Genomic DNA, 18,178 nt, shown 5'->3' with positions numbered 1-18,178 from the left:
TCTGGGCACCACACTTTAGGAAAGATGTGGACAAATTGGAGAGAGTCCAGAGAAGAGCAACAAAACCGACAAAAGTTTTAGAAAACCTGATCTGTGAGGAAAGGTTAAAAAAAAACCTGAAAAAAGATGCCTGAGAGGGGGCCTAAATGAGAGGGAACCTGATAAAAGTCTTCAAATATGTTAAGGGCTGTTATAAAGAAGACTGTGATCAATTGCTTTCCATGTCCACTGAAGGTCGGTCAAGAAGCAATGGGCTTCGTCTGCAGCAAGGGTGATTGAGGTTAGACATTTTTTCCTAATATCTAACTGTAAGGAGAGATAGACACTGGACTGGGCTTCCAAGGGAGGTGGTAGAATCCCCATCATCGGGGTTTTAAGAACAGGTTGGACAAACACTTGTCAGGAATCGTCTAGATTTACCTGGTTCTGTCTCAGCGCAGGGAGCTGGACTTGATGACCTCTTGAGGGCTCTTCCAGCCCTACATGTCTATGGTACCTCATTCAGTTTCAGCACCTCTATTGAGGCTGCCAACATGCATGGTAGGAAGATGGGGACCAATTATGATCTAGACAGAAGGGGCCAACTCCTTTCACACAGGACACTGAATAGCCATTGGTAACTCTCTGTCACTAATCTCAGGCTGATTCAGCCCAGCAGCCTAGAGGCGAACAGCACTGTGTGTTACCAACAATCCCCCGAGCCACCCAGTCCCCCTGTGCAGCACTGGTGTATAAAGAAAACTGAAACTTGAGCCTAATCTTGCATTACGCTGCACCAACAAACCCAAATGCTCCTAACTGCATCCTACACATAAATGTGAATACAGACGTTGACTGGCAATACACATTGGAGGCCCAGGCTGAGATTGATCAAAGCTACCAAAGGGCTGTGGCTGTCCAATTTTCAATGGGAAATGAGTGCCCAACCCCCCCAGAGGCAGCTTTGAAAATCCCACCCAAGGTCTTTAAAAGCTAATCTCCCTTTTTGCACCCACAAATTGAAAATACAATGATCAGCAACACCACTCACCTGTTGTGTTCTATTCTGTTAACGCTGCTGTGCTGAAGCGACTGCATAACACGCTAACCGACATTGCCTCATTGTTTCCTTATCCTCCCCTGTCTGCCTACATCCACCTGTTGTCTCTTCTCTTATACTTCGGCTGTAAGCTCTTTGTGGCGAGACCATCTTTCTGTTTGTACAGAGGCCAGCACAATGGGCTCCTGGTCCATGACTGGGGTTCCTAGGCGTTACTATAATACAAATAAAGGTTATTATACCACCTTCATCGCTGTAATATCTGAGCACCTTCCAGTAGGTCATGAAGTACCTTCCAGTAGGTCTCCGACAGTGCTATGACTAAAACCTGGCTGTTCATCTTTCATGTTATGTTGATTGAACACAGTGAGCCAAAAGCACCTCTGACCTAACCTGGCATATTCCAAACACCGTGGACAATGGGGAGAGATTTCCTATCGCAGGACCAATGAAGTCCCATGCTCAGCCACAAACAAGGATACTAGGGAGTTCTTAGAAGTCACCACCAATGTCTAAAAGGCTTCACTTTAGCTTAAAGTTATTTTCTTGGGATAAGGCACTATTATAGGTCACTTTATAATTAGGGGAAAATTTTCAACATGCTTCCTTAGCTATGCCTTCAATATTTGGAAGTGCATTCTCCGACCCTGCCCTCCCCACCCCTTTTTTTTGTTGCATGCAACAATGTTGCACTTCCCCATTTTGCAGGTGTAATTAAAGCAGCCTGCTGAAAATCCAACCTGTAAAGTTATGGGACCTGATCCTGCAAGTTCTCACTGATTCAAGAAAGCTTTACTCAAAATACTGCTGTGAACAGTCACATGTACTCACATAAAAATAGGCTTACAGGACTGATGGAACACTGCATTCTTTTGAAGCTAGTTTCCTTCTCTTCTTGGTTTCAAAGCTGCCCCAGTTTCAGACAGCACAGCCTGAGACAGGCTCTGAAACACCAGTTCCTTTGGTCAGCAACAGCAACAGAAAAGCAAATGTGTTGCTGCTAATTAACAGAGGGATTGGCACAGATTCGTGCCTTTTCTTCAATCTGTCCTATTGAAGATCTACATGCTAATGAGTATTAGCTAAGCACGTTAGAATTCATTCAGACCCTGATCTTTTAATTTTCTGCTTTATTTCTGATGCAAATGGGAAAGAACACAAACTGCTGTTACATAAATACACAGGGGCTGATGCTCACCTGCTATAAATCAGCAGAGCTCCGTTGAAGTCCATGGAGCTACCCTGATTTACACTGGCTGAGGATCTGGCCCTTAGTGCACACACTGACAAGTAAGGCAGAGGTGTGACTAAATGTGTGTGTCTCTCCTGAGATTTCTAAAACATCTCTTTATGTCTAGCGGAGCCCTGGGGCTTAAAATTCTTTACAGTTTATTCATGGCAAATTGGCTCTTGTGATGACGGTCTTTGGTGTCTGCATGGTGCCTGATGCATTAAAAGCTAGACTGGACAAAACACTACCCAAAATACAATCAGAAATAACCCGGCATTGATTCTTGCATCTCTAGTCTCTATGGGCTCAGTCCTGCTCACACTGAAGTCAATGGGATCTTTGCTCCTTGCGGCATCAGGCTATATGCTTCTGTAATCTGCCTGCCATTGTAAGCATGGTGCAGAAGTCATTGGTGCTGTAGGGTTTAAGGTTATAGTAGATCACCTGCATGACTTTCCTCTTTGTAGAAGTCTTTCCACCACAGCAAGAATGTCACTCACAACATTACTTGTGGCACCTTAGAGACTAACAAATTTACTCCTGTTCTTTTTGCGGATACAGATTAACATGGCTGCTACTCTGAAACCACTCACAACATTGACTCTCTCCTCTGCCTGGACAACCCCTTCTGCCCCCAAAAAGAAAGCAATTAATTAAAAACAAAAACTTGTAGCAACCAAACAAATCAACTAACCCCCCGCCCACCAAAAAAAAAAAAATGTAAAGAAACAAGCCAAAAAAGAAATATTCCAAAACAGAGGTTTTTATCCTAAAAAGGGAGAGATGCCAGAGATTCCACTCAGGTCTTCACTAGTGTTATTGATTTTAAGGTGCTCAGATGGATGGCAATATAAAACTCTAAGACAGGTAGAACAGCTCTTCCATTTACATCACTCAAGGGAAACTTTGGGCCAGCAAAAAAAAAAAAAAAAAAAAATTGTGGGGGGTTTTGTTTTTATTTTTTTGTGAATCAGGGTGGCCAAGTGGACAGAGTGCTCTACTGGGATACAAGAAACCTGGGTTTTGTTCTATGTTAATATAACTCCTTTTCAATTAATAACACAGCATCCATACAGCATTTGAAATGTTCAAAATGCTTTACAAATATTAACCCTCCAACCCCTCTGTGAGGTAGGTATTATCCCAAATTTTCAAATGGGAAACTGAGGCAGAGAGCAGTGAAGAGACTGACCCACAGACAAACGGTGGCAGAGCTGGGAAGATAATCCAAATGTTTTGATTCTCATTCCCGTGTTTAATCTGGTAGGCCATTGGGCCTCTCAAAATACAAATATGTAGCTGCTAGATGTGTTCTGGCTAAAGTATGTCCCCAAAGCATCTAACTTCTGTAAATCTCTCTGTAGTTCCTTTTTCTAAACCACCATGGCAGGAAGACTTGTATGTCAGCACTTGCTTTTCAGCTGATTTAAATCTGCCAACAAAGTTTTGTTAGGCTGAGTGAAGTTTCTTATAACACATGGAAGTTTCTTATCAGTAACTACAGAACTTCAAACAAATGCAAGGAAATAATTTCAATTCCTGGACTCAGGCAAACTTTCCTCACTCTTCCTTGCTTTAAGCAGATTTCTGATTTCTTCAGTCATCTGCCATTCCTGACCAAGCAGGAGTCCGGGATGATCTGTCAGATTTCAACTCAGTGGGACACCCAAGAAGGCACCTTGATTGAAGTGTTCACTCTGAATAACTGTAAGAGCTTTCCCTGTGATCCTTGCAAGTATCACTGTACTTGCTCTGTAATTGACCTAGTTTCTAAAAGTCTTAGGAACCCACCACGGACTCTTTTTCTCACTGTGATAACAGCGAGAGGGCAAACTAGAGCAATCATTAATTCAAAGCATTTCCAAAACATTCTCAAGGTTTCATGGAATATAATTAAACTTTTAAAGCTACTGGAGAAAAAAAAAAAAAAAGACCAAGATGACTAGAAATGGATGCCTAGTCAGACACCTAGGTCCACATGGCTCCTGATTTTCAAAACAGCTGAGCACCGTGGAGCTCCCATTTACATCGGAGTCTCAAGTTAAGCAGCCCACAAAAGTGGCTTGACCTAAGTGTATTCAGAGTGATTCATATGGTGGTAAGCTTTGAGGACCTAATCTTGCCCCTAGATATGTTGACACGTCACCCACATGCTTGTTTCATGTACCTCCAAGTTCCAGACAGGTTGCCACAGTGCTGGTGGGTGGTTGTATATAGGTTATGTCACAGGGGGTGCTGACATTACTGAGGAAAACATCAAGGGCCTGAAGTGCTGAGCACCTAATTAGAGGATTCATCCCTGATTATGTATCTCAGATACTTCTACAACTCCCATCCTCACACGGAGCCCTGCACAGTGTTCAGTGCATTTATCTTCAAAACTCCAGTGGGAGGTAGGAGAATGCTATTAGCCTCATTTTACAGAAGGGGAACAGAGACATTAAGGCCTCCAAGGAGAGAGATAGCTCAGTGGTTTGAGCATTGGCCTGCTAAACCAGCGTTGTGAGCTCAATCCTTGAGGGGGGCACTTAGGGATCTGGGGCAAAAATCAGTACTTGGTCCTACTAGTGAAGGCAGGGGGCTGGACATGATGACCCTTCAGGGTCCCTTCCAGTTCTATGAGATAGGTATATCTCCATATATATTAAAAAAAAAAAAGGCCAAGAGTTTCAAAAGTCATTAATGATTTTGGGTGCTCAGATTTGGGCACCCAATTTGAGACACCTGAAAGGGGCCTGATTTTAAGAAAGTCCTGGCTTTGTATAAAATGCATCAATTGCCCCTGGCCAGGTAGGTGGTAAGAATGACTCTATAGCATGGTGGTTGTGGAGAAAGACCAAAACCTGTTTTCAAATGCCTATTCCAGAGCAGGGATTCAAACCTGGGTCTCCCCCAGCCTAGCTGAGTGCCCCAACTGGTGGAGTATTGGGTGAATGGTGCCTAAATCACTAGTGAATGATTTGTTGAAACATTTCAGATTTTTTTTTCCTTTCTGGTTTGGACCAAAACAATTTGCCCAAACTGACATGAATTCACAAAATGTTTTGGTCGACCCAAATCTGCATTTTTAGATGGTTGGTTTTTTTTAAAGTTGTAATTGAAAAATTTCACTCAGCTCTACCTATGGGGCTTAATCCTGCTCCACTGAAGGCAATGGGGAGTTTTGTTGCTGGCTTCAATGACAGAAAGATTTGGCCTGCAGGAAGGTCTGATGGCTACCACATTTCTTCCCTCCCCTCCCTCTCTGCACAGCCTTGCTTGGAAATGACAAAGGAAAATATTTATTTTTTGGTGCTGCTTCTTCAACTGACGCCTTAGAGCTCAGAAGTCCCTTTGGCAGAATAGCAGGGGGGAAAACCCTACAAGTGAATATACCGCATTGTGTGCTGCTTTGTGGAAGCACAGAACCAATGAACGATAAAGATAAGAAGCACTGTGATCTGCAAATCAGTATTTTGGGGGAAATAAGCAGCAGCCTAGTGCAGGGGAGATAACAGGCTTGGCACACAACCCTCCAACTGGACAAAAATCTGTGACGTACTGGAAGATACAGTACCAGTTTGGGATGCAACGGGAGGGGTTAAACATTAGGTCACCCTCAACCCCCTCCGAAATTAATCATAGAATCATAGAATATCAGTGTTGGAAGGGACCTCAGGAGGTCATCTAGTCCAACCCCCTGCTCAAAGCAGGACCAATCCCCAACTAAATGATCCCAGCCAGGGCTTTGTCAAGCCGGCCCTTAAAAACCTCCAAGGAAGGAGATTCCACCACCTCCCTAGGTAACCCATTCCAGCATTCATGAGCTGTTCTGTGATACAGCTTTTGTTCTAAGTTGCTGGGGATAGAATCTTTGGTGAGAAGTGATTTAGGGGCCTTATAACCATAGGAAACAATTATTTATATTTCTTTAGATTTGAAAGAAAGAAAGAAAGAAAGAAAGATGCTTATACCAGAGTTCTAAGCACCCTGACACTAATTTAAATCTAGAGCATAATACACCCAAGCAGCTTTAAAAAACAAGCATTCATTCAAATAGGAATAAATAACTCAGCCAGCCAACTAGTTACAAAATAATTCCTTTTCACCCCCTCCCTCCATCATTCCAGGAATACACCCTCAGTGCACCTTCAAACTCCTGCCAAAGAAATGGCTTTTGCATCATGTTTGGAAGGTCATCAAGCTCAGGTTATTTCAGGCCCAATTGGGGTGGAACTAGCTTCAGATTTCTGGGTCACTCAGAGAAAACACCCTGCGAGCAGCCCGCTCTGTTTTATAACAAGAGGGTGTCAGAGATCCACAGGATCGGTGCTATGCCCCCAGCTTTGGCACAGTCTCTGGGAAGAACCCCTTCAATGTGCCAGACCCCAAAAGGTCTCACTCATCCTCAGGGTAGGTCACGTGGCCACAGCACCTCCTGAGACTGAACCTCTGGGACTTCAGCTCTCCAACTTCACACTGTGAGCTCTGCCCAGTGAGTCCAGCTGAAACACTCCTGGCAGAGACTTGTCCACTCTTCAAGGATGAACGCACCTCACCAAGTATTCACAGTGACACCAGGAAGCCTTTTCAAAACAACAAGGTTTATTAGTTAGCTGGAGCACAGCATAGGCAGTCATTAGGTTAGCATAGAGGAATACAAATTAAAGCACAGTCCATTCTGGTCAGCCCAGAGCCCCAGCCAAGCTTAGTGAACTCCAGGGTCAGGCTCTGTCTATCTCTCATTCTGACCTCCTTAGTCAGTTCCTAGATAAGAGCTCCCAAGCTTCCTCCATATTCTGGTCCTTGTTCTCAAGCTGGGGGCTCTGCTCTGCTTCCATCTCCTTAATGACTCTTCATTCCACCCAGACAGGGAGGTGATCACCAACCTATGTCTCTTAGGGTATGTCTACACTGCCGCGCTAGTTCGGCGGCTGGGGATCGAAGTTCCGGGTTCGATTTATCGCGTCTGGTGTGGACGCGATAAATCGAACCAGGAAGCGCTCGCCGTCGACTGCGGTACTCCAGCTAGACGAGAGGAGTACCGCGGAGTCGACGGGGGAGCCTGCCTGCCGCGTGTGGACCGCGTCTGAACCGCGGTAAGTTCGAAGTAAGGTATGTCGAATTCAGCTACGTTATTCACGTAGCTGAATTTGCGTACCTTACTTCGACTTGGGGGGTAAGTGTAGACCAAGCCTTAGTCTGCCCTGAGAGCAAACTTAGTCCTTTCCCCCCAAACTGGGTAGCCATGCAACATAGGGGAAACTGAGGTACACAGAGGCTTCGTAAAAAATATTACAAAAAATTCCCACTTCATCACTGACAAGTGCTTTTGATGACTGCAGCTGCTCTCTGTACTTAGGGCAGAACTCCCTTTGAGACTTCAGCAGGAGATTTCCCTGAGTAAGTAAATCAGGACGTTGCCCCAGCTCATGAAATTACCCAGCCCTCTTGATTTTAAGGCCAGAAGGGACCACTGTGATCTTCTAGTCTGGCCTCCTGCGTGACACAGGCCAGAGAGTTTCATCCCGTGATTCCAGCTGTGGACAGAGTCATTCTTGCCTCCTGCATAACTGAGCTCAATCATTAGTAATTACCACGACATTCCACCTCATTTCACAGACTTCTAGTCATGATGACTTTCAATCCAAAGCAAGAGCCATTCCACTGATGGACAATCTCTGGGTTAAATTGTTTCTAAAGACTCATAAAGCCTTTTTCAATGGGAGCTTAAGAAATACAGCTGAGGGCAGCCCTATCACATATTTAACATCTCCAGTCAAACATTTGATGGTATTATGCTCAGACATACAGCACTAAGAACAAAGAGGAACATTGTTTTTGAGTGGAAAATTAAAATGAACTGCTAGCAAAAATGTTGAATATACTGCATGGCTTGCTCCTGTGTCACAGCAAGTCCTTGAGAGGCTAATGGATAACATCCGGGCAACGGTTTACCAACAGCTAACAGAGCATCTTTTGTTCAGGGTTAAAACTTTGCAGACATTCATTAGAGCTGACAGAATTTTATGTAGCTCAGTTCATGCCCAGTGGCTCACCCTGTTGCAGCATTTTAGGTATAAATTGTGTCTGAGGGCTTGTCAGCACTTGAAAACGCTACAGTGGCACAGCTGCACCACTTAAGCGCTTCAGTGTAGACACAACCTACAAAAATATAGGTGGGGCTCTCCCATGCTCATAGTTAATCCACCGCCCCAAGAGGTAGTACTAGGTCCACAGAATTCTTCTGATGACTTAGTGGTGTCTACAACAGGGGTTATTTCAACATGACTACATCTCTCTGGGGTGTGTATTTTTCACGCTTCTGGAGCCATGTCTCCACTACCAAATTGAGTCAACCTAACTTACATCAGCATCCAGCCACCGGAGTAGTCACATCATTTGTGCACATCTACACTTTGCTCCTTGTGTCGGCGGTGTGCATCCTCACCAGTGCTTGTACTGTCAGTGTGGGGCGTCGTGGGATGGCTCCTGAAAGCCAGTAACAGTCGACGTAAGCAATGCAGTGTCTAGATTGATGCTGTGTCGACCTAAGTATGTTGACCTTGACTCTACACTGCTCATAGAGGTGGAGTTATTAAGTCAGCGTAGAGGGGAAGTTACGTCAGTGGGATTCAAATTTAAGTGTAGATCTTTCCATCGTTAGGTCGACATAAGCTGCCTTGTGTCAAACTTAAATCTGTAGGGTAGACCAGGCCTCAGAGATGTAGCTATGTTGATGCCTTAAACATGGATCTCAGCCTTAAAAAATGGATCTCAGAGAGCTGCTAGTTAGCCTTAGGATGGCAGCCAAGCAAGTATTCCTATTCATACATAAAACTTCTTTTATTCTCTGAGGCCCTGCTCTCATTGAAGTTAGTGGCAGACTCTCACAGGCTTGACTGATGCAGGATCAGGCGCTTAGTAGAGTCCACATTTGGTTTAATTCTTCCCACAAGGTCCCTGGGCTTGACTCAAATCTCCTGTTCCTCCAACAAGGTAGCTCCATTGACTTCAGTGGATTTACTCCTGTTTTACGTCAGTGCATGTGAGAAGAGAAACAGGCCCAAACAGTTCTTGTCTATTAATATTCCCTTGCTCTTATACGGGGCTTTTCAGCAGTCGAGCTTAAAGTGCTTTATAGAGGCGGGCAGTGTCATTATCCACATTTCACAGATGGTGAAACTGAGGCACATAGAGGTGAAATGACTTGTGCAGGGTCACCTAGCAGGACAGTGGTCAAGCTGGGACTAGAACCCAGGTCTTCGGAGTGCTTTATCTGTTAGATTGCGTCTCGACCGACATATCCAATACCAAGATGGTTATTCCATTTACAATATATGTTACGTTGAGTACTTAGCTGCTTCTATAACCATCACATCTAAGCACCTCACATCCATTAATATATTTATCTACAGAAGAACCCATTTTACAGCAGGGGACCTGAGGCACAGAAAGGCTAAGTGACTTTCTCAAGGTCACACAGGAAGTCTGAGGCACAGGAAGGAATTGAAACCAGACTTCTGAATCCCAGCTCCTATGTCTTAATCATAAGGCTGCCCTTTGCTCTCTGATTTTATATTCTTGGGGGCAAATTCACCACTACAATAAACAGATGTCACTGAATAGTGGTTATGTTCCTGAGAGCCCCCCAATGCCAGATGGCATGTAGCAGTGAGCCTAGCTGGCCTGAGCAGCTCACTGCACCTCACACACTGTTGCCATGATATTTATTCAAAAGGTGGCATATAACATATCCTTGGAAAATAATAACTCATTGATCATTAATCCTCTCGCATGAAGTACGTACAGTTATCCTATAGATAATCATACGGCTGTGCTGGAAATATGTGACTAAAATGCGTTTAAAGCAGGCACGTCAGCGGGAGTTGGGACACTGGTTTTCTCCAGTCAAAGGAAAGGTGTCGACAGCTCAAGTCAGGCGTGGCCAGGGATGGTGGGTTATTCGTTTCATAGGCACCGACTTCTACTGGTGCTGGTGAGTGTTCGACCCCCCTACCCCGCCCCGACTCCACCCCTGCCCTGTCCCCTCCCGCCCCCATTCCAACCCCTTCCCCAAAGTGCCCGCCCCAACTCCACTCCCTCCCTGCCCCTATTCCGACTCCTTCCCCAAATCCCCGCCCTGACCTCGCCTCTTCCCTGCCTCCACCCCTTAGCGCGCCACATTCCCGCTCCTCTCCCCTCCCTCCCGGAGCTTGCTACAGCTGTTTGGCGGTGGCAAGCGCTGGGAGGTAGGCGGAGGAAAGGGGACGGGGAGCGCTCAGGGGAGGAGGCAGAGGAGGAGGTGAGGCGGGGCAGGGCGGGAACCTGGCTGCTGGTGGGTGCAGAGCACCCACTAATTTTTCCCGTGGGTGCTCCAGCCCTGGAGCACCCACAGAGTCAGCACCTATGATTTGTTTGTACTGGTGATTGCAGGAAGATCATTTGCATTGTAAAAATCACAAGTGGAGGATAAGCCAGCCTGGCATCTACACGATAACATGGGGTCTACAGCCAGCAGGGGAAAGGAACTTTATCTGGGGACACATGTCAGAAGAATATATTTCAAAGGTTTCCTGGACTCTGAAGAGAGGACAGAACCCTGAAGTTATCCTTCACCTGAGGAGACAGAGAAAACTAAGCATTTTGGGCTCTGTGATCGGATCCTGGCTAAGGCCTAGACAGCTATGCAGGAAAAATGGCTAGGGGGAGAAAGCTTAGAACAAAAATCTCTAGTTTGTTAAGTTGAATGTTAGTCTTAGTAGCATGTTTTCACTTCATTGTTCGCTTGTAACCATTTCTATCCCTATTACTTCTATCTGGTATCACTTAAATATGTACCATTTTGTTAATAAACTTGTTTCACTGTAAACCAGCTCAGGGCAGTGATTGAAGGGAAAGCGGTGATAACCCCAGTTAGACTAAAAGGCTGCTACCTACTGCCCCTAAATAAACAGCAAACTTGATACGCTTTAGTGAAAGTGGCTGTGCCCTGCAGAAAGATGTTTTCTGGGGGAGAACTCAGGGCTGGAAGAGGCTGTTGCAAAGAGTAACTGAGCGGGGAAGCTAGGGTTGGCAACTTGGTAATATTTAAAAACTGACACTCCAGCAGGAGTGCCGGAACCTCCCCTTCCCCACCCCTCCCCCCTGAGGCCCCATCCCTGCCCTGCCTATTCCCCCAAAGCCCCGCCCCTGCCCCACCTCTTCCCCCAAGCCTCTGCCCCTCCTCTTCCCCTGAGGCCCTGCCCCCATCCACTCCTCTCCCCTCCCCTCCCCAACCCAACCCCCATCACTCGCTGCTTTTCCCCTCCCGCCCCCTGCCACCCGGGTCAGGAGGGACTTGCCTGCAGAACCGGGGCTGGGAGCTGCAGCCACCCGACTAAGGTAGGAGGTGGGCCCAGCTGAGTGATGACCCAGCACCTCCCCACCTCCCTTGCTCGCAGTAACCGGACTTTGGGTGTCCGGTCAGTAGATCTGACCGAACATGGTCAGGTCCCCTTTTCTACCAGACTTTCTGGTCGAAAATCGGGCACCTGGCCACCCTAGGGGAAGCCCAGATGAGAGCCATGCTTGTAGGCTGGCTGTTGATTTCAGGGCTGCGAGCCACAGTGGCATGCCATTCTAGGCACTCAGAGTTGCAAAAGCAGGTGGTGACTGAGTCCCTTACTGCCAGGGTGAACCCCAAAGTGTCCCAGCTGTTCCAATGATTAGTTACCCTCCCTTTAAAAATGTCTGCCTTATTTCCAGTCTGAATTTGTCTAGCTTCAACTTCCTGTCATTGGACCTTGTTATATCTTTGTCTGCTAAACTGAAGAGCACATTATCACATTTTGTTCCCCATGTAGGCAATTATAAGCTCTGATCAAGTCATCCTTTGTATAGTTAAGCTGGACAGATTGAATCTAGCTGAAAGTGTTTTAATGTCATATACATGAGAAGTGACAAGGTGCACGGTACCTATTATTAAGCTTGCCTGACGCCACTAAAAGACCCTAGTTTTAATCACTCATAACGTTACCAAACTGCCAGTATTTGGGTTGAAATTTTACATTGCAGGTGTCTGCCTCAGGTTGCATTTTTGGGGGGGAAATGTTATTTCTACATAGAAAGAAAGGGTTAGATGTTTTGCTCCCAGAACCCTGGAAGATTATGGCTGTTTTTGCTAATTGTGAAGTAATGAAGCACTAGCAGTTAAGGAAGAACAAAGTTATCAGAATAAGATGTGTGGGAGTATAGAGAAGGCCTGAAGGACTTGTAAAAGCCATGTAGTCTACCAAGTGGGTAGTATGCTATAAATGATTATGCCGGAAATATTTCTTCCCATAGGTCAGCAAAATAATGCGCCTTTTGGCTGCCGTTCTGTTCCCCTATTGCAGAACAAGAATGAAGTCTACATGAATAGTCTACCCTGCTTTCTTTAGCTTAAGAGCAGAATGTTTGTACTGAAACCAGAATGGGATACAATTTGTCATCACTTTTTTGAGGGAACAAAAAATGGCCTGTCTTCTAAACTTTCACACACAAAAGAAGTCAAAATATCATACATTTGACATTTGGAAATGTTTTGGACGTCAACAAAAAACTGGAAATGTAGGAAAAAATAGTTTTTTGTGCTATGAGTTTAGAAAAAAGGCCATTTTTTGTCCAAAAAAAAATTGGATGAAAAATTTTATCCTTTTCTGGTCCCAACTCAGCATTCTGCTCTTAAGCTCCATTGCCAGTTTATACCAGCTGAGGATCTTTTCCACTCTCATTTGAAGCTTCCATGAGATTGGGCCAGATATTAATCTGCTGTAGATCAGGGCAGCTACATTGAAATCAGAGTCACATTTGGGTTCCTAGAACATAGACTGCTGTATCCAATATGGCTGGTGTTGGGGAGATGCCCAGCGAATCCAAGCCATTGAATATCAAGAAGGAATGTTGTGACAACGTGGGAATTTTCTGTAATATTTTTATGAGTCCTACATGTGCCTCAATTTCCCCACTATAATTTGCACTGCTACCCAGTGAGGGGAAAACGTTTAAGTTTGCTCTCAGGGCGGACTAAGAGATATAGCTGTGTGGGTGTCACCTCCCTGTCTGGGTAGGGTGAATTGAGTTGTTAAGGAACTGATTGAAACTGACTCAGACTACCAAGGGGTCCAGAGAGGCAATGCAAGTTCCAATGACTCAGGAACTGACATGCAACAGCGGAAAGCTCCATCCAGGGAGGCTGTGAACTCAGCATGGCCCTGCCTGGAGAACAAAGGACCGACGTGTCCAGTGGAGAATATGTCTCTCTCTGCGCTAACCTAAGGACTTCCAGTGCTGTGTTCCAGTTGACTAATAAACCCTACTGTTTCGAAAAGGCTGCCTGGTGTCACTGCAAATACTTACTGACGGGCATTAGTCCCTGAAGAGTGGACAAGTCTCTACCAGCCGTCCATCTCAGCTGGACCCAGTGAGCAAAGAGCACAGAGAGAAGCAGGAATGCTGAAGCCCCAGCTGCATGGCCTCCCCTGAAGGAAGAGTGAGACCTGTTGGGGTCTGGCACATTGAAGGGGGGTCCCTCCAACAGGCTGTTCAAAAGCTGGGGCACAGCACCGTTCTGGTGGGTCCGTGACAGACGTCTGGGGCCCCAATCCTCCGGCAAACAATGGAAGTTAGGAGCCTAGATATCTTTGAGGATCTGGGCCTATGTGCCTAACCCCCTCCTCCATCTACATTACCCTGGATGAAATTCCTCCAGCCCCAGAGAGCAGCTCTTTGATGGGCAAGAAGGGGGCAGGGCTCCTTCGCTCCCAGAGGGCAGAGAAAGCAGGAATTGGCTCACTGTGAGCCTACAGAGTAAGTGTGAAGAAAAGTCAACTCATTCCTTCAGAACAAAGTGTTCCTGGTAACATGAGTGATAAGATACAGGAAGGCTCTGATCTGCTTCTGTTGCTCAGCAACACTTAAGGGCACACTGGAATTTCATGCAGAGACCAGGCTGATAGGAATCAGCTTTTAATATCTTGCTTGCATTCCGGACGCCACCATAATTGTTGCTTTCTCTTTGCTAATACCCTCTCGGGTAGTTTGATGCATAGACCCCACTCTGCTACATCTTTCACTGTGCATGGAACATGCTGTATTATCCCATCCCAGCAGGGCATTAGGATGGACTGATGAAAAAAAAATAATGATGAAGATAAGAGAGAGATCCAGGGGAATTCAGCATCCCTAAGGCCATATCCACACTAAAGAGCTTAGCGGGGTGCTTCTGCTGGCATAGTGACACCTCCATGAATAACATTAGTTATGCCGACAAAAGCACTCGTCTGTCGGCAGTTGCATCCACACCGACATAGTTGCTGTGGGTTTTGTCGGCATCACTATGTTGAACATAAGAACATAAAAACAGCCATACAGGGTCAGACCAAAGGTCCATGTAGCCCAGTATCTTGTCTTCCAACAGTGGCCAACGCCAGGTGCCCCAGAGGGAATGAACAGAACAGGTAATCATCAAGTGATCCATCCCATCACCCAGTCTCAGCTTCTGGCAAACAGAGGCTAGGGACACCATCCCTGCCCATCCTGGCTAATAGCCATTGATGTACCTATGCTCCATGAACGTATCTAGTTCTTTTTTTGAAGAACTAGACGTTGGCTACGGGGTGTGATTTTTTCACATTCCTAGCTGACACAATTATGTCAGCACAACTTTGTAGTGTAGACCAGGCCTAGGTTAAAAAAAAAAGTCAAAAAACCTAGGATGAGGAGTGTTCTGGTCCCCTCCTTTCCCTTGGGTTTAAATTAAACACACCCCGGAAACTCAGTCCCAACCGAGAGTGCTGCTATAAATCACAGCAGTCACCGACAAACTTTTTTTTTTTTTTGACAAAAAACTCATCTTGACATAAAATGGCAAGAAATGGAACAGATGAGGCATTTTCAAAAATTGAATGATAGTCGTGGTGGTGAATGGGGCTGGAATCGACAAGAATGAATGAAGTCGTCCGGTTACAGCCCTGATTCACCACTGCCTTGTACCGTGTATAATCATTCTCACTTATGCCACATGCAAAACGTTACCAGATCAGAATGGTAGCAGTATCGCCAACCCCAGTTGTTCAAAATTCATGAGTTGGACCCAAGAAAAATCATGAGATGTTTTAAAAGCATAACATTGGGGGTCTTTTTATTTGTCTTCAGGTGTCGTCATCTTTAGCAATCACATTTTCAAGCATCTCCCCACAGAAGTGTGGGCTAGAAACTTACTTTATTTTAAAATGAAAGCTGATAGTCTCACCTAATAACAGGGCTCCAGGAGCTGGATCTTCAGGAAAAACACAAAATATCAGGTGAAAATCACAAGAATTGGCAACATGGTGGTAGTTCTTGGCACTCTCTTTGCACAAGTGTGAATGATGATGCAAGCTTCGGGGCAGAAGAGAACTTTGATTCTGCCCTCTCTTTTAACCTACATATCCTAACTATATCCAAGTCTTGTCACTTTTTCCTTTGCCACCAGGGCTGGCTCTGGCTTTTTTGCCGCCCCAGGCAAAAAAGCCTTCGGCCGCCCCCCCCCCCCAGCGCGGGGGGTTGGGGGGGAGGGCGGCCAGAGCCCTGGGGGGAGGGCGGTGAGCCCTGGCCGGAGCTCCGCTCTCCCCGGCGGCCAGAGCACCGGGGGGAGGCCGGCGAGCCCCGGCCGGGGCTCCGCTCTCCCCGGCGGCCGGGGGGAGGGCACCGGGGGGGGAGGGCGGCCGGAGCCCTGGGAGGAGGGCGGAGTGCCCGGCCGGGGCTCCGCTCTCCCCGGCAGCCAGAGCGCCGGGAGCAGGGCGGCGAGCCCCCGGCGGCCAGAGCGCCGGGGGGAGGGCGGCGAGCCCGGCTGTGGCCCCGCTCTCCCCGGCGGCGGGAGCCAGAGCGCCGCGCTGCCCCCCTCCAGGTGCTGCCCCAAGCACAAGCTTGGTGGGCTGGTGCCTGGAGCTGGCCCTGGTGATCAGTCCAGAAAAGAACTTCTAATGACCATGGGGACTATTCACTATTTGGCGTATGCAATCCGGTCAAGTCAAGCCACAGCATTCTTATCAACAACGTTCAAGGCACAAAGACCTCCAGGAAGTTGAGTCGGTTAGTATTCACTTCATGCAGATGTCTCTCAATATTCTAGCATCATACTGGGAGATTGGTAGTATTGTACCCAGCATCTGGTATCGGGAACAAAACACAATTTCAACTGATTCTCATGCAAAAGAAAAACCAGATAAAACCTCCATCTACTGACGCCAGCATGGCTGATCCTTGTGTCTGCTTTACACAAGGGCCATGTGATCAGATTCCTTCAGAAGGCCATTCAACTTTGACTTCAGTGTCAAACTTTCCCCTCTTCTCCAACAGAACTAACGCTCTTTAGAGCTTCTCATTCCACTGTTATATTCTGCTCTGTGATACTCATGTAAATCTGAAGTCAAGTGGAGTGACTCTGGATTTACACCAGCATAGCTGAGCAGAGTTTGACCCCAAATCATCATCCTAAAACTTCGCCCTCAATCAACGGAGCGGCACGCTAAAAAGAGATTCAGGAGCTGGGGAACGCTAACCTAAAAACAGTGTTATAATCCTTCAGAGTAGCTTGCTTAACATCCCAGCACGATGACTTTGGTGGCCTGATGAATGATGCATATTCCATAAATTATCTGCCCTAAGTGCCTGATATCCAGTTGCTCTGTTCCTGCCTTTGGGAAGGGTCAGGGAGCATGGCTGAAGGTGGCTTTTAAGCCACCTTTAATATCTTATTACCCTGCTGCAAGTAAAAGCAGCCTTGGAGCTACTGTACCTTATGCTCTGCTTCACATGGTCCCATCAGCCCTGGAAGGCAGAAAATACCCATAGTACTTCTGATCGGCCCCAACACCAGGCTCTGGGAGCAGGTTGGGCATAGAGACCTGAAGGCAGCTCTACACTGGCTGTGAAGGCATTTGCAAAAGGGGGTATTTTCAGGAGACTGTTTCTGACCCCTGCACACGGCCAGAGATGCAGGAGGCTTTAATACACACCACCTCCTGCTTATATAGCACTTTTTGCCCATAGATCTCAAAGCACTTTACAGAGGTGGTCAGTATCATTATCCCCATTCCACAGAAACTGAGGCACAAAGAGGGGGCGTGACCTGCCCAAGGTCACCCCAGCAGCAGAGCTCAGATCTCCTGAGTCCCAGTCCAGTGCTCTATCCCCTAGGCCACACTTAGCTGAAAGGTTAGTGTAAATGAGAATCAGACCATAATCCTAAAATGCTCAGTCCAGCCCTGGCCTGAGCACAAGGCAGGCCTTGCTCTCCCCAGTCTGTGGACCCCAATGGCTGGAGATAGGGTCAGGGGACCCATGCCTGCCCAGATCTCTTTGGGCGGCTCCAGTGGGCTTTTCCATGGGGCTGAGCTCTGTGTACCACCATCCTGCCGCTGTTTGCACCATGGAACCATACGGACTCCACTGCCTGGCGGCATTTCAGACCTGCAGAGCCCAGGGCTCAAGATATGCTCTAGCTTTGTGCACTATATTTAATGTCTGAGTCATACTTCCCTATTACCATTACACTGGGGAGGTCTTGGCTGCTTCGGAATATTGGTCTGACATCAAAGAGGCTTGCTATAGAAGTATCTATATTTAAGGTGGTGCGTGTGTGGGAGGGGTTTTAAAGGTGCTACTATTAATTATTATTAGGTTTTGGGGGTTACCATAGTCGTAAATCAAGATCCAATGGTGCATGGTGCTGTACGGCTCTTCAGGAAACTCTACCTTCCTGCATCGTGTCGTGGAGTCCAGTGCATATCTCTGTAGCCCCCATCCTAAGGGCTATTGTGTTACCCGGTGCTGGGGGAGCACTGGAGCAAAAGCAGTGCCTGCAGTAGGACACGTTGCCTAAAATTTCCCTTCTTTCACAGGGGGCTGGAAGGGATGTTGAGAAG

The 18,178-nt window shown here is 46.7% G+C and overlaps 1 protein-coding gene across 1 annotated transcript in view; it reads left to right on the top strand.

Annotated features, from left to right (window-relative positions):
• LOC135874640 (pyroglutamylated RF-amide peptide receptor-like) overlaps nucleotides 1-18,178 on the top strand; it is a 72,988-nt gene that overhangs the window by 36,925 nt on the left and 17,885 nt on the right. The gene's annotated exons all lie outside the window — the stretch shown is intronic.

This window comes from Emys orbicularis, chromosome 2 (assembly GCF_028017835.1).
Source record: "Emys orbicularis isolate rEmyOrb1 chromosome 2, rEmyOrb1.hap1, whole genome shotgun sequence".
Lineage (NCBI taxonomy): Eukaryota > Metazoa > Chordata > Testudines > Emydidae > Emys > Emys orbicularis.
Note: the sequence above shows the minus strand (reverse complement) of the source record. Positions and strands in the feature narration are given on the sequence as shown.